Consider the following 16,580-nt stretch of genomic DNA (forward strand, 5'->3'; position numbering starts at 1 on the left):
TTGAGTAGGGCCAAAGGTGGGATTGGTGATCTTAGGGATTCTTCCTCTTGCTTCACCAAAAATTCTCTGTGTTGTTTCAGTGATTGCTTTAGAGATAAGTAGGTGGAAAGAGGAGGCAAGTGGAGAGTCATTCCTACATTCCTATCTCCTGTTTTTTTTTTTTTGAGTGAGTTTTCAATTCTTTCTGTGTTGAGGTGGAGTAGCTTGGACCCAATCTGGAATGAGAGGCTAATACCCATCCTGCTCTCTAGGGCCAGCTCAGCTCCAGTTGGCAAGTGTTGTGAGCCTTAAATCTGGGCCAGCCTATCTCAAGGGGATACTCAGGAATGAATAAGGACAGTTTTCTGTTCTCCAGGGATTCAAAGTCACTGTATAATTCAGGGCAGTGAATGCAACTCAGGACAGGTTCATGTTCCCAGCTGGAGTTCAGAAAAACTTAGAGGAAGAGATGACATTGGAATCATGATGATCCCATAGAAGGTTGTCAGAAGGAAAAAAGAACAAGCATTTCAGGAAGACTGAAAGGTCCATGCTGATGCCAGAGGAGTAAGCTGATATGAAGGAAATGACTCAGAAATGCCCAACATCTTTCAGAAAGATGAAGGAGGTGGGAAGCTGAGCTCTTATTTTGTTTGTTCTTTTTTTTTTTTTTGATTTTTGGTCACACACCCAGTGATGCTTAGGGGTTACTCCTGTCTCTGCACTCAGGAATTACTTCTGGTGTTACTTAGGGAAGTATATGGAATGCCAAGAATTGAACTCTGGCTGACTGCATGCAAGGCAAGACCCTATCTGCTTTACTATCTCAAGACCTAGATTTTGAGTCCTGAGCAACTTGTCTTGGAAAACTACGTGTTTTTGGTGTCCTTTTCTTGGGGGTGGCTTAAAGGAGGCTCTAAGCTCCAAAGTTCTAAAATATTAATAATGAAACTCTTTCTAATGCTTCTGGATGTTTCCCACATGCAGTCTGGTCTTCCCCCTACTTGAAGGAGTCCAGCATGGCCAGTGGAGGACTCAGAACCTCGAATCTGACTGCGGCTAATGCAAAAGATTAGATTTGCAGATCCTGGGCCCAAGAGCCACCCTGCTCAGAACTGAGCAAGGGGGCCAGGACCTCCCATTAGGAGCCTTCTGATTTTCCACCATCTGCTTAGTTGGACCCCCTGTTTAAATTCTCTACTTGTCTTTCCTTCCACAAAATAATTAACATCCGTTTGTTCCTAGAGCTCACTTGGTGGCATTAGACATTGTGGGAGCTTTCAGCACAGCTCACAAAAATTTCCATTTTTTGTGAAGTTGAAAATGGCTTAAGTGGGACTCTATGGACCCCTGTTTCCTGTCATCCCCCCTCCCATACCAGCATCTGGTGCCTCTTTTTGTTCCCTCCCATCAGTTTCTTTCTGAGGGACACTGATGGGAAGAAAAAAAAAGGCACTCAGACTAGAAGGGATGCTGTCTTCTGGGGATGCCTTGAGATATAAATAGTGGGAGGAAGAATCCATCCTGCCAGAAGGAGGAGAGGTTCTTAGTACTGTCCCTGTGTTGGATTTTCCTACAGAATTAGAGTTTTGGTAAGGAAATAGCGTCTGTGCTGAGCCGTAAAGGCATGAATAGAAACAGTCTCAGTTCAGACATGAAGTCTGTTGCATATTTATGTGAAATGAAATGTGAAACATCAAGTATATATGATTACATGTCACTATCACGTACACATGTTAAGTATTTTTAAGAATATTTTTTCAGCAAATATTCAGTGACCTCTTCCCTCAGGAGCATACTGCTCAGCTCCACTGATATTAGACTTGGTCATAACTTGCTCTGGCAGATGAGATATTAATAGATGTGACCTGGGGAAAGATTTGAAATACATTTATCTGGTATATATCTGCCTTTTTTTTTCTGACCATAAGAGGAACATTCCCAGGTAAAGGGCTGTGGTAAGTATGAGAAACAAGTAATTCTAGCTACGTCAGTCTTGCTGTTTACAAGCTGGCAGAAGGAGAGCTACATCTCTTCAAACCTGATAATAAATACTTATTATTATATAGGGCATTTGCCTTGCACGCAGCCGACCTGGGTTTGATTCCTCTGCCCCTCCCGGAGAGCCCGGCAAGCTACCGAGAGTATCTCGCCTGCATGGCAAAGTCTGGCAAACTCCCCATGATGTATCCAATATGCCAAAAACAGTAATACCAAGTCTCACAATTTGTTGTGAGATGTTACTGGTGCCCGCTCGAGCAACTCGATGAACAATGGTTGTTACAGTGCTAGTGCTATTATATATCTATGAGCTGGGGGTTCTTTGCTATGCAGAAGCAGCTAACTTTTACAATATGGGTCCACTTAAAAATGACCCAAATGGGAGAAAACCATCACTGTTACTATCACTGTCCTCCCGTTGTTCATCGATTTGCTAGAGCAGGCCCAGTAACATCTCCATTGTCACACTTGTTACTGTGTTTGGCATATCGAATATGTCTTGGGTAGGTTGCCAGGCTTTGCCATGCAGGTGAGATGCTCTCAGTAGCTTGCCAGGCTCAACCATATATATTATTTATTATCTTATTTATCTTATTATCTTATATATGTTAGAAAAATAATATATTGGAAATTGTTTTTATTGATGTGTCTTTTTCATGGTTGTATAGTATTTCATTGTCTAGTATATTCCTTATTGATGGATATTTAGATCATTTTGTTGCTTTTCTATTGACGTGAATTACAATGACACACAATTATAATTCTAGGGGGAAAAAGGAAATTAATGGTTCAAAAGGAATATTCAAGGAAGTTGAACTGATTTGTTCTCCTCTACATCCACATCTGACAAATTTCTCTCCCCAGGAATGATATTGTGAGGATCACCTTACACCAAACATTTTGAATTTCATTTGTAGCCTCATGGTCTGCTCACCTCACTATTTAGTTTCACAAAATCAGTATTTTCCCAAAGGGGTATGTGCTGTCAGATAGTACCAGGTATAATTTTTTAAAGGTGTGTAGACCAAACACTAACATTAAATCACATATTGTTTTAGAAATAATTAAGAGATTTGTTTCTAAATATCTTTCTCTTCTCTGATTAGGAGAAGGTCCCAAATGGATGCTTATATGTTTTCCTATTTCTCTAAAAGTAAAGTAAAGTAAAGTAAAGGCCCTCCCGTTGATCATCGATTTGCTCGAGCGGGCCCAGTAACATCTCCATTGGAGACTTTGTTGTTACTGTGTCTGGCATATCGAATACTCTCGGTATAGCTTGCCAGGCTCTCCGAGAGGGGCAGAGGAATCGAACTCGGGTCGGCCATGTTGGCTGCATGCAAGGCAGACGCCCTACCCGCTGTGCTATCGCTCCAGCCCTATTTCTCTAGTGGTGGCTAATTTCTGTGTTTATTTTTTATTTAATTTTTGTTTTGGAGCCACACCTAGCAGTGCTCAGGGGTTACTCCTGGTTCTTCACTCAGGAATTACTCTTGGGGGACTCTTAGGTGACCATATGGGATTCTGGGGATCCAGCCCACCTGCATGTAAGTCAAGTGCCTTATACCATCTCTTTGACCCCTAATTTCCCTAAAGAGGGACAGGGTTTGGCACTCAGATTCTTGGGGTGGAAAGAAATAGATGGCTTTTGTTATCCTTGGTTTCATTTATTCCCTTGATTTTGTGGCTCAGAGCATTGGTTTTCAATTTCAGTAATGACAGCAAATTTCCTTTGAACACATGTACTAAGGAAAATTTTTGTTTTTCAGTTATTTTTATATTTTGGAGGCAATAATTTTAGGCTTACGGAAGAGTTATAAGGACAGTATAGAGCTTTCTTACCCATACTCCCGAACCCCAAAAGCTAACATCATACATAAGCAAAAGAATTGAAACTGGAAAATTAAACAGATTTGATGTTATTGACCAATCTACAACCATACAGATTTTTCTTTTTTCCCCTACTAACATCCTTTTTCTGGTCAGGATCAAATGCAAAATCTACTACTAAAAATAACAGACCTATATGTTAATTTCTCTCCATCTATGATACTTTCTTAGTCTTTATCATTCAGAATTTGAGTGGGTGTGCTCCCAAGTGGTGCTCAGGAGTCCCAGAGGATATTTCACTTCACTCTTTTCACTTCTCAGCCAACTAGGCAAGTAGTTCAATGCAAGGGCCTGAAGATGTGTTGCTTTTCTGGTCCTGCACTACTAGGGATTACCTGAACCATCTTGGAAATGCTGGGACCTCACAGAAAATGGCAGGAATCATTCCCGACCTAGGCACATACTAGATATGTACCTGAACTGCTGTAGTCTTTCCTGGCTGCTTTGAAAAATACTGCTCAGCTACTTAATATAATGTGAGTGTCTGGCATTTATAGTCTGGTGTTTTCTCATGAATTCCACACCAGCAGTGTTTTTACTGCATTGTGTTAGAAACTATATGTTGTCACTTTTTCTTGGGGACAGATATGTAACTGAGGTTTACAAAACTTCCACAGACAGGGGTAGTTTTTGTCTGTCCCCCTGGGGCATTTGTAACATGGGCTAAGGTTAGCACTGAAGTTCTCTATTCCTGGCCTCTGAGAGGAAGGCTCACTACCTTCTGCCCTTATCAGAATTTACAACCCAGCTCTCTACTGGCCATTGCAGAAATCAGCATTTGGCTCCTTGGCCCCTTGCTTCCTGCCTCGGTACACAATGGTGATTGGGCTAAGGCTCCATTTAGCTTTTATTTCCATGCTTTCCATGACATGCTTATGCTGGCTCAGAAAAAAGGTGTGAGACGGCTCTTCAGATTTGATCTTTCCTTGGATGAAGCTTTCTAGGCTAGAAAATAAAGACATCCTAGGCAGGTGGAAGTTGTGACACCCTTGACAGAGGCATCTCTGTAGTTTTACCATCCAGTCCCCAAAGAACTTTTCCCAGCTGATCCTGTTCGCCATCTGTTGCCAAGCTATTCATTTGTTTGACTTTTTCCTTCATGTGCAGAAAAATGTGCTGTGAAATGACAATCTCTCTTTCCTCTGTGATCTAAAAGAAATACTCTTTTGGCCTCTTTTTGACCCATCATCTGGATACTCCCTGGAACTTGTGACAGACACAGGGGAGCTTGAATCTACTGTTGGTTACTGGGCAGCCTGCGTTATTCAGGTCTCCAATGGTAGTGTTCTTAGAAAAAGAGGCAGTTACCCAATTCTATGGCCAATTAACTTCCACAGAGGGCTGGATCTCAGAAGGAACTCCCTGATTATCCCTAGGCTCTGTTTAATGAGATGGCTATTCTGTAGAGACCTCTTGGGCAGTTTTTTATTTGCTTTATTTTGGGGCCACACCTGGTGATGCTCAAGAGTTATTCCTAGTTTTATACTCAGGGATCACTCCTGGTAGGCTCAGAGACCTATTGGATGACAAGGATTGAATCCAGGTTTCCCAAGAAGAAGAAAAGTACCTTACCAGCTGTACTATCTCTCCAGAACCCCTTGGACAATTTTAAAGACTGAAATGGATCCCTTTACTCAATTTGCACTAAATATGGCTCCCAACTCTACTGAATTTCTCACTCAGAAACCAAATGGTTTCGTATATTATCCAAGTTAACAGATAAAGGGAAAACTGATTTTTTTGGTCAATATGAATTATTTCAACCTTTTTCTAAAAAGTCTTGGGTTAGGCACCAGAAATAGGAGATTTAAAAATATGTTTTTTTTAAAAATCAGTTAAAAGAACTCAGGCAAGTAAACAAGTAAGTACAATAGAATATGGTTTGCTTACTCAACACATTTATCAAACACAATGTGAGCCATTGCTACTGAGGAGGGAGAAATAGCAGAGAATAGACCAAAGATATGGTTTCTTGGAACCTGGAGTTTAGTGCGGATTACAGGTAACAAGTAAGTGGTATGATAGAGCAAAAGGAAAGTGCCTCCCATGAAAGAGGCTGGGGGTGCACGTGGGTGTTTGAGGGATGGTGATAGGGAAACAGGGGACATTGGTAGTGGGAAATATCACTGGTGGAGGGATGGGTGCTGGATCATTGTATGACTGAAACCCAATTATGAACAGCTTTGTAACGGTCTATCTCACGGATATCCAATTAAAACATTTTAAAAAGTAATGTGTACTTCATGCCCAATTCAATCAGTTTAATTAACGGCTGAATAAATAGCAGTACTCCTACATTTGAAAAAACAATTAAGTGGTATGAGATTTAATACAAAGTGTTATGAGTGAGGAGGATATAATCTAAGCCATTGGGTGGTGGAAAGTAATTTTTAAATTGGGTTTGGTATGAGGGCAATAATGCTACTAGAAGACTCAGTGGGATAATGCAGCATTGCAGAAGAGGCAACAGGATACATTGCTCAAATAAGAGAAAAGATGTGTTTAAGGAACTTTCAAAGGTCAGATTGGAAGAGAGAATTCAAAAGGAAGATTGGCAAGAGTTGAAGCTGGGGAAAGAGTTGTGTGGTGCCTTGTGAGATCAGAGGTTTGAAATGACTTATAGTAGGATACTATTATAGAATTTTATATAAGCATTTTATTTTAGGGTTTTGTTTCTTTGCAAAAAATAAAAAATAGAAGTAACAATGGGATAGAGAGAATAATCACTGTCACTGTCACTGTCCCTGTCCTCCCATTGTTCATCGATTTGCTAGAGCAGGCCCAGTAATGTCTCCAATGTGACAATTGTTACTGTGTTTGGCATATCAAATACACCACAGGTAGCTTGTCAGGCTCTGCTGTGCGGGCGAGATACTCTCAGTAGCTTGCCAGGCTCTCTGAGAGGGGCAAAGGAATTGAACCTGGGTCGACCAGGTTGGCCGCATGCAAGGCGAATGCCCTACTTGCTGTGCTATAGCTCCAGCCCAGAGAGAATAATAGGGCGTATATTTAAGAAATCCTGGGAAGAGGTGTTGGAGAAGGAACTACACTGAGTACAGGTCTTTTGCTTCACATATTGAAGTTAGTATTTATGTGGCATGGCAAAACCTTGTTACTGGTGATCACATACTGAGTTCTAGCCAGTGTAGTCATTTTTAGAATTAAGTTAGAAGTAACCCAAGGGCTGGAGAAAAAGGAAACAAGGAAATAAGGACAGGAAATAAGACCTTTGCCTTGCATATAGGTGACACAGATTTGATCCTGGCATGCCATATTGTTCCCTTAGCTCTACTAGGAGTGATCCCTGAGCACAGAGACAGGAGGTAGACCCAAGCACCACTGGATATGAACCCAAAACTAACGAAAAAATAAATATAAAGATATCCCAGTCATTGAGTCTTTTCCCCCCCACCAGTATCCTGGAACAGTGGTTTTATAAAGAAGGAGCCTGATCCTTGAGTCCAAACCATTCATTCTCTGCCCTATACAACCTGGGGTTCATCATTCCCTACCTCTTCTAAGGCATTTAAATGGCTTCCAACTTTGTTACTCCAGAAAAGGGTAAAAAACCATATTACAGATTCGGGTGAAAAAAGAAACTTTTGGGTGGGCATAACATGGGTGGAGGAGATAAACATAGTCATATTGATTCAGAAATATGTATATGCATACAGATATCTTGGGATCTGTCAATCAAATACCTTCTCAGTCCCAGAAAATCATTCAGGATAATGGCAAAAATAATAATAATAAACCTGAAAGTCGTTTAGTGTAAATAATTGAGCTAATATTTTATTATACCTCAAAACAAAAATCTAGAGAGAAAATTTTCTGAATCCACATGGAATTTGAGCTTAGTTATCTTCCCTCAGTAAGTCTGTCCTCTTAACTATAACATAAGGTAAAGATACAATGATGGAGCTCAGAGGTAGAACACACACACACGGGGGGGGGGGGGAGAGACAGAGAAACAGAGACAGACAGAGAGAGAGTGAGAAAGAGAGAGAGTCTTCATTGTACTTGTCTACAGTGTGGATACCATTTTATTTTCAGGAGTGAGGTGGCCTGATTGCAGTAGTGACAAGGACAGAGCATTACTTTTAACAAAGACTTCCTTTAATGAAATTCTCAGCTGGCTCAGGACATTTTGTTTCTCTCTTGATAACTTCCTGATGCTATCATTTTTGCATTCCTTGTTTATTTCACCTGCTCTATCATTCCCTGGCCCATAAAGGAGGCTTTACTGATTTGTTTGAGGTTTCTTAGATACAAAAGATCCTTCCCTGAATAGCAAATAGGATTCACCCTTCAGAGAAATTTATGATTCCCCTCTTGTTCTTCGAGTTTCTAAATGGAATCCTTCCCCAGAAGTTACTTCCTCCTGGTTAATATCTGAAACTTCTTCTTTGCAAATGAGTTATCTGTTGAGCATATGAGCATATGTTTCAGAAATTTGGCTAACGGTATTTGCCAGACTATAGCCTCTGAGTGCTGGTATCTTCAAAGTGGAGATATCCTAAGCAAAGAATACCTCTTGCTTTGGTATATTTGTGGAGGTAAGAGAACATTCTGTGAGAAATGGAGGCTAAGAGTTTCCAGGTTGCATATAACCTTAAAGGTCCTCTCTAAATTCCTACCAGTGGAGCGATAGCACAGTGGTAGGGCGTTTGCCTTGCACACAGCTGGCACGGCTGAACCAGGTTCGATTCCTCCGCCCCTCTCAGAGAGCCCGGCAAGCTACCAAGAGTATCTCGCCCACAATGCAAAGCCTGGCAAGCTACCCGTGATGTATTCGATATGCCAAATACAGTAACAAGTCTCACAATGGAGACGTTACTGGGCCTGCTCGAGCAAATCAATGAACAATGGAAGGACAGTGCCTATTTCTGTGCAAGGCAAGTAGTGTAATATAATTTTACTAAGTTTATGAATTCTTTGGGTCAGAAATTTGGACAGGACCCATAAAGGATAGCTGAATAAACAGCAGTACTCCTACATTTAATGGAGTATCTATGCTCTATTAACAGAGCTGAAGGCAGATGTGTATGTGGGGATGGGGTGGGGAGGAAAGAGGGATATTACTTCATAACTCTGAGTTGGAATCATTTGGGAATATCTTCACTCATATCTGATGTTGACACTGACTGTAATCTTGTCTGCATGCCTGGATACCAAATACCTGAATTTGGCTCTCCATGTGGTCTCTGCTAATTAGATAGTTTGCGATTATGTACAGCATGGTGGCTAGATTTCAAGAGGAAGTATTCTGAGAGAATAAGGCAGATGAAGGACACTTTTGTGATCTAGCCTTGAAGATCACATAATAACTTTTGTCATACTCCATTTGCTAAATCAGTCACAAATTCTGCCCAGGCATATGGGGAGAGAACATTGAACCCACCACTCAATGGGGAAGTAGCAGTTTCTAGAAGATGATGTGTTTAACAAGCATCACTGCAAATGTATTAAGAAAATACAACCTACTATGTAATTCACATGTTAATTCCTTCCTGATAGCTAGTACATGTTCATACAGCCTTTGTTTCTTTAATGGATAGCTCATTACTTTGGCCAGCTAAAACTTGACCACAAGCTCTGTATCACTATAGCTCTGTCCTCCCATTGTTCATCGATTTGCTCGAGCGGGCACCAGTAACATCTCCGTTGTGAGACTTGTTGTTACTGTTTTTAGCATATTGAATATGCGAGAGGTAGCTTGCCAGGCTTTGCCGTGTAGGCGAGATACTTTCTGTGGCTTGCCGGGCTCTCCAAGAGGGCGAAGAAATCGAACCAGGGTCAGTTGCGTGCAAGACGCGTGCAAGCTGCATGCAAGACCCTACCCGCTGTGCTACAGTTCCAGCCTGAGATAGATCTACTCAATGAAAATAGGAATAAAACTCAGATATGCAGCTAGAGCGATAGTACAGAGGGTAAAGTGCCCGCCTTGCATGCTGCCAATGTGGGTTCATTTCCGGCATCCCTTAAGGATGCCTGAGCACCATCAGTAGTAATTGCTGAGTGCAGAGTCAGGAGTAAACCCTGAGCATCACTGGGTATGGCAAACAACAACAACAACAACAAAAACAACCTCATTTATATCACTGTACTGATTAAATCATCCAGATTACCAGCTCTTCCATAGAAACTAATTTAACTTTTGACTAACTTCTAGATCCACTTCTTCCCTTATAATATCCCCTGAAGTGTTCACACTCACACACCAGGGGTGTGCTGAGATAGTCTAATTTCATGTGGATTGAAATATCCAAAGTAGCAAGCACAGAAAGAGTTCTGAAATAGTGTTTCTCAACTCTTGCCATTCTTGCAAGCAATAGAAACCAATTCTGATTAAGTTAAAGGGAACTGACTGGCACAAAGTAAGGGCTAGTGAAGGCTTTTCATGAAAAAGGATCAATGCTGTGTCTGAAGAAGAGTTGGGATGTATTGGTTAGGCAGTGCCTATGTGATAAATGAATTCCAAACAGTATTTATATCTCTTGGTCACTCTGTTTACAATTCAAATGCTGTAGAGAGAGGATCTGAATATCTGCTTATGCCACATTTCCACGACTTATTATTTGCCCAGATCTGAGCAAGGAAACTACTTCTTGATTCAGTTTCTTTTTCTATAAAGTTAAGATACTAATTGTCAGGCACACATTAAGTGCTCAGTAAATAGTAGTCAGCAAATTAATCAACAAACAAATGAATATCTTTTACGCTAATACATTGCAACCGAGTTATTTGAAGACATCTTTGAAATTTCTTATAGCTAAATCAAAACAAGAAAAATCAACTTGCAAGAATCTTAGTCTATTTAAACATTGGATCTATAACTGTTTTCTAACTTTGCGGTACTCATTCTGAAAAATAACCCCAGTGTGCTCCTTGCCCAAGTCCTTCACAAATACTGCAAACAGTAAACAAAGAACTCCATCTGAGAGGTGAATAATATGCTGATAGAATTGCATTCCACATCAATTCTTGTGTCATATTTGATTAATTTTATATCTAGCTTCATTACGTCTCATCCCTCATTTCAAAGGTGTCCTTCAGATGGGACACTGGAGAAGGCAGAAAGAGAATATTGTGCAAGAGGCAAACTGATGTGAAGAATTCATGAGTACCCCAAACTGTAGAAACTGAAATTTAACACTCTGAATCTCTTGGAATAAATGAGCTCATTACTGGTGCAGGGGCATTACCCAGGCTTAAGCCATCATGGCCAAGCTACTGTGAGATAGACTATTAATCAGAAGATGGCCAGCAAAAGTTGATGCACTTAGCTGTGACACCAAACAGATAACAGCTACTGGAGCTGACAGTCTGGCCCACAGGCACACATCTCTGGGGTTTGTGATCCCTTTGTGAGTTATATGCCCCTGAAAAAAACAAATCCAGCTCTTTTCTAAAGATGTTTAAATGAATCAGGGAAAGTTTTAACTCTTTAATGTACACCTGAATGCCATTTTTCCTTACTGCTCCCTATGTCATTCCAGGATTCTAAAGCATTTTTAAATCACCTAATGTTTTTAACCATTTTAACCATCTAGCATTTAAAAATTTTTAATTCAGTCATTGCTCATTGAGTAATGTATCCAATAGCTCAGGTGTTTATGTCATAGTTCCATTAGTCTTCCTATAATTTCATTCCATAGCTGTGATTATAGACGAGTGGTATCAGTGGATGGAGACTGAGCTTGCATTTTGGTCCCTGTGTAACGGAAATAGATCCAAACCCTTATCACAGACTGCGTCACATTTTTCATCACAGAGTTCCCTCTCTTCCTGGTCATAGGTAAAGACTGAGCCTTAATTACGGTAGCAAATTAAACTCACAAGCTACTCATAGACTAAATCTGGATCCTAATTATAAACTGAACCCTGGTCCTGGTCAAAGATCAAGCTCCACCTTTTGTCACAGGTTGATTTCTGATCATAAAAGAGCACTGTGAGATGAAGTTTGGGGATGTTTTTTCTCAGACCACTCCTGCTTCTAGAGTTACAGGTATTAAAAGTGGAGAAGTCAAGGCAAAGGCATCCTGTTCATATCCAGACATAATGCCAACTGTGCAGCTGGCATTCTCAAATTTGTAACTCAGAAAAATCCACCACAATTGCAGGCAATCTAATGAGGGTTTTAGAGCTGTGTTTTGTTTCCTTTCGCTTGTAGAGGTTATTGTGTTTTGCAGGAAAATTAACTGGCAATTAAATTTCTGAAAAAGTGTTTGAAACTCCTACAAGCTGTGCCCCATTGTTTTGCAAGATTGGGTACACAATGTAATAATTCCATCTGCAAATTAATTTTCTCTCACTCACAGCTTCTGATGTAACTGCAATGTCATTCATGTAGTTATTCACTCACCATTTATTCAGTGTGCTTGATGTGAACTAGGAAGTCTGGAGAAGAAAGAGGTGGGTCACAGTCTCTGCTCTCTGGCAGCCCCATGACAAGAAAATATTTTCTCAAAAATAGAGATCACAGGAGGTAGAATATGATCATTCTATAGGAAGGAGATGGGTAGTGCTTTTGATTTTCAGATGTGGAATGGATAACTTTGTTTTAGTGGACAAAGGAGAAAAAGAAAGGTAAAGGTGGTTAAGTTGACAGGAACTAGCATTATTGATCATATTCTGTATGTTAGACCATGTGGTGTGTACTTTGTGAAGAATCTCATCCAATACTATGAATAGTACTATGAGATATATTATTACTTTTATTCACAGATAGATAAACTAAGTCTCTGCCTAGTTGAGTGATTTCTTTGGTGCCATGTGTTTAGCAAGTGTAAGATGAAAACGTCTCATATCTCCCACTAAATGTGAAACCTCTTTAAGGATAACCTCATTGGCATGTGTTCTGTGACCTTTCTGAAAATGGAAGAGCAGGTGGGGTTCTGGGTGAGAGCTGCTCCAAAACTGAGATGACATCAAATGTCCTCTGAAGTAGGACATTTCTGGGATTCAGAGATGGCTAGTCCACCCCCTTTTGAGAAATAAATATATCCTCTATCTTCTGAGTGCTTTGCATCCTTCCCCCCCCCCGCACAAACCCCTCACACTCTATGGGGGAGATTATACTCCCTCCCCCCCAAGGAAATGGAGGCATACATAAATTAAATGATGTATCCAAGGTCACATAACTAGCAGTTTTAGAGCCTTGATTCAAGCTTAGATTAGTCTGATTTTGAAACCTGACAAATTACCTTGTTTTACTTTCTACTTTGGTCTGTTATAGTCAAAGTGTGAAACTTTCACAGGTACACATTGTAATTTTTCTTCAGAATTTCTATGGTTCAGCATTAAAAAGAATCATCCTAGTTTCATGTTTCTGATTCTAGCAAGATCCTAAGAACCAATTATCTTGACTACTTCATTATGAGGCATCTAAACCATCTATGAAGATCTGGACATTGAGGATAATCTAATCCACTCTCTTCTCCCCAGAGCTTCAGACCAACTTTCATCTTATTCAATACCTCCTTCCTAGATGATGCTATGAAAACAAAGTCACACGTGTAAATAAAATAGTCACCTTATCTTGCCTGTCTTTCCCCTTTCCATCCTAGTAAAAGCACCACCTAAAAGTATTTCGATTTAATTCCTTTTCCTACGGAATCACCTTTCTTTCAGACATCTCTCTTTTCCCTCTACACACCACTGAACCTAGTTCAGGCTTTGTTCCTTCTTCTCTAGTGTGTTGTTCACCTCTGATATTACTCTAACCTGTTCTTACAGTAGGTCAGAGCAGTATAGGACCTAGAGTCCAAACTAATTATGTGCTCTTGACTATGGCAGATTATGTAAGCATTCTATGTCTCATTTTTATTGTAAGTGAAAAGAAGTTAATAGAATCTATGTAGAAGAGTTGTGAGACAATATAAAGTGGAAAGAATGAGAGATGTAATAAATATTTTGTAAAGTAAAGTAAAGGCCCTCCCGTTGATCGTCGATTTGCTCGAGCGGGCCCAGTAACGTCTCCATTGGAGACTTTGTTGTTACTGTGTTTGGCATATCGAATACTCTCGGTAGCTTGCCGGGCTCTCCGAGAGGGGCGGAGGAATCGAACTCGCGTCGGCCATGTTGGCCGCGTGTAAGGCGAACGCCCTACCCGCTGTGCTATTGCCACCCTGAACGCGCCCGATCTCGTCTGATCTCGGAAGCTAAGCAGGGTCGGGCCTGGTTAGTACTTGGATGGGAGACCGCCTGGGAATACCGGGTGCTGTAAAAATATTTTGACTTATAATAAATATACAATATCTATTAGCAATTATTATTATTTTGGTCGATTCCTCCGCCCCTCTCGGAGAGCCCGGCAAGCTACCGAGAGTATTTGATATGCCAGACACAGTAACAACAAAGTCTCCAATGGAGACGGTACTGGGCCCGCTCGAGCAAATCGACAATCAACGGGAGGGCCTATACCTTTACCTTTTTATTATTTTGGTAAATCTGATTAAATTTTTTCTCATTGCCTCTAGAATTAAATCCAATATCTTATTGTTTTTTAAATTAAATCTAGGTGTTTAGCTTCATATCTTGGTATCATAGAATCTGTCCCTCACTCCTTCTCTACCTCCCATCTCTATCCATTTTTCATTCTGTTCATATTGATGCAAACTTTAGTTTCCAGGTTGTAGAAGAGAGGGGGGAGTGACCAAGGTAGGCATCAATAGATATTTTTTTAATTGAAGACTGAACTAAAGTCTCAGAACATAGAGATAAAAGCACTGCACGCAGAAAGATTCATATAGGATTTCACTTGTATATTTGTATAGGGTCTCATTTATATATTTGTATAGGGCCTCACTCAAAATTTAGTTAAGAACTCATCAAGGTTAAACCAGAGAGATAGAAAAGCAGGTAGGGCACTTGCCTTGCAAGTGACTGATTTGGGTTCAATTCCTGGCAGTACATATAGTCCCCGGAGCCCACCAAGAGTGATCCCTGAACACAGAGTCAAGAGTAATCTCTGAGCACTTCTGGGTATGGTCCTAAAACAAATAAACACAAAGAACTTATCAGAGACTGCATGCAAGGAACTCCCTTAGTCTGGATAAAATGCCATCCAAAGAATAACTTTAACAATGGGGAACCCCTCATTACTAGCTTAAATGGCAGAACATGTGTCTTACATGTTTTGAGGCCCTGAGTTCCAACCGTGGCTTCACTGGTTTCCCGAGAACTACTGGGAATAAGCTTATTGGTCCTGAAGAACCAGCAAACCACCAGCTCCTAGCACTAGCCATTCAGCCCTGCATCACTAGGCTAACCACCTACCAGTAGTAGCCTCTGAGTACCCCAAGTACTATTGGGCATGGTCCTTAAAAGTAAAATGTACCGATGTCCATTTATTACCCAGGGCTGAGGATAGTGCCTGTTACCACCAGCTGAATTAAAAGCCACATGATTCACAAGGCATTAACTAGAATATTAAGAAGACTCTTTCCTCAGCATTAGGGAACAATGAACTGCTTTGGCTCATGCACACTGCTCTGGTTCTATCTAATAAATCATAAGAAGCAAAATAGAAGTTTTAATGTAACTTAAATGTATCCAGGAGCATAGCCTAAGAATATTTTATAGGAGTACAAAAATATACAGTACGGGCCACAAGTTGTAGTTTGATTTGGTTTGGGGGTTATTCCAGGCAGTACTCAGCTTACTACTGGCTCTGCTCAGGGACTATTCCTGGAAGTACTCAGGGGTACTGAGGATTGAAACCGGATTGTCTATGTGCAAGGCAAGCACACTATCTGCTATACTATTCTCCAGTCCTGGGATCAGAGAGATTGTAAGGCTCTTGTCTTGCATGCAGCTGACCTGGGTTTGATCTCTAACACCATATATGGTTCCCCAATCATCACCAGGAGTAATTCATGGCATTTCCAGGTGTGCTCATTATATACATGGTGCTAAGGTTGCAACTCAGGACCTCAATAGTTGCAACTCAGGACCTCAATAATGTGAGGCACATGATCTGCCTCTGAGCTAATCCAGTCCTGTCATATTAAATTTATCATTTAAATGGCACTTTCTCCATGTATACATACATATATACACACATATATATGTATATATATACATAAATACATGTACATATATACATATGCATATATACCACAACTTCTTGACCCATTTATCTGTGGTTTGGTGTTTGGGTTGTTTCCATATCTTGGCTATTGTAGTAAGTGTGCATATATCCGTTTAAATTAATGTTTTTGTGTTTGGGGGATAGATGCCAAGATGGTTTCACTGGATTGTATGGTAGTTATGTTCTCATTTCTTGATAGATTTCCATATTGCTTTCTGTAAAGAGAATATTCCCAGCAACAAAGGATGAGAGTTTGCTTTCTAACCACAAGCCTGCCAACATTGACTGTTTACAGGCTTTTTGATATGTACCTTTCTGACAAGCAATTGATGATATATCATTGTTTTGGTTTGTATTTTCTTAATCAATAATGATGACTATAACTTTTTCATATGTCTATTGGCCATCTATATGTCTTTTTTTGAGGGGGGAGTGTCTGTTCATATTCTCTCCCCACTTTTGGATGGGGTCATTGGGGTTTTGGTGGTTGAGTGTTCTGAGTGCTTTAGAGATCTTGAACATCAACTCTTTATCTGATGTATATGTGCAAATATTTTCTCCCATTCAAGCTTTTGTTATAACTTGAGTTTATCTTTCTGCACAAAAGCTATGTAACTTG

The 16,580-nt window shown here is 40.4% G+C and overlaps 1 pseudogene; it reads left to right on the forward strand.

The window, feature by feature from the left end:
- Positions 1-13,979: 13,979 nt before the first annotated feature.
- On the forward strand, positions 13,980-14,098 carry LOC130036319 (uncharacterized; annotated as a pseudogene).
- The last annotated feature ends 2,482 nt before the right edge of the window (positions 14,099-16,580 follow it).

Source organism: Sorex fumeus, unplaced genomic scaffold (genome assembly GCF_029834395.1).
Source record: "Sorex fumeus unplaced genomic scaffold, SorFum_2.1 ptg000063l, whole genome shotgun sequence".
NCBI classification, from domain to species: Eukaryota; Metazoa; Chordata; class Mammalia; order Eulipotyphla; family Soricidae; genus Sorex; species Sorex fumeus.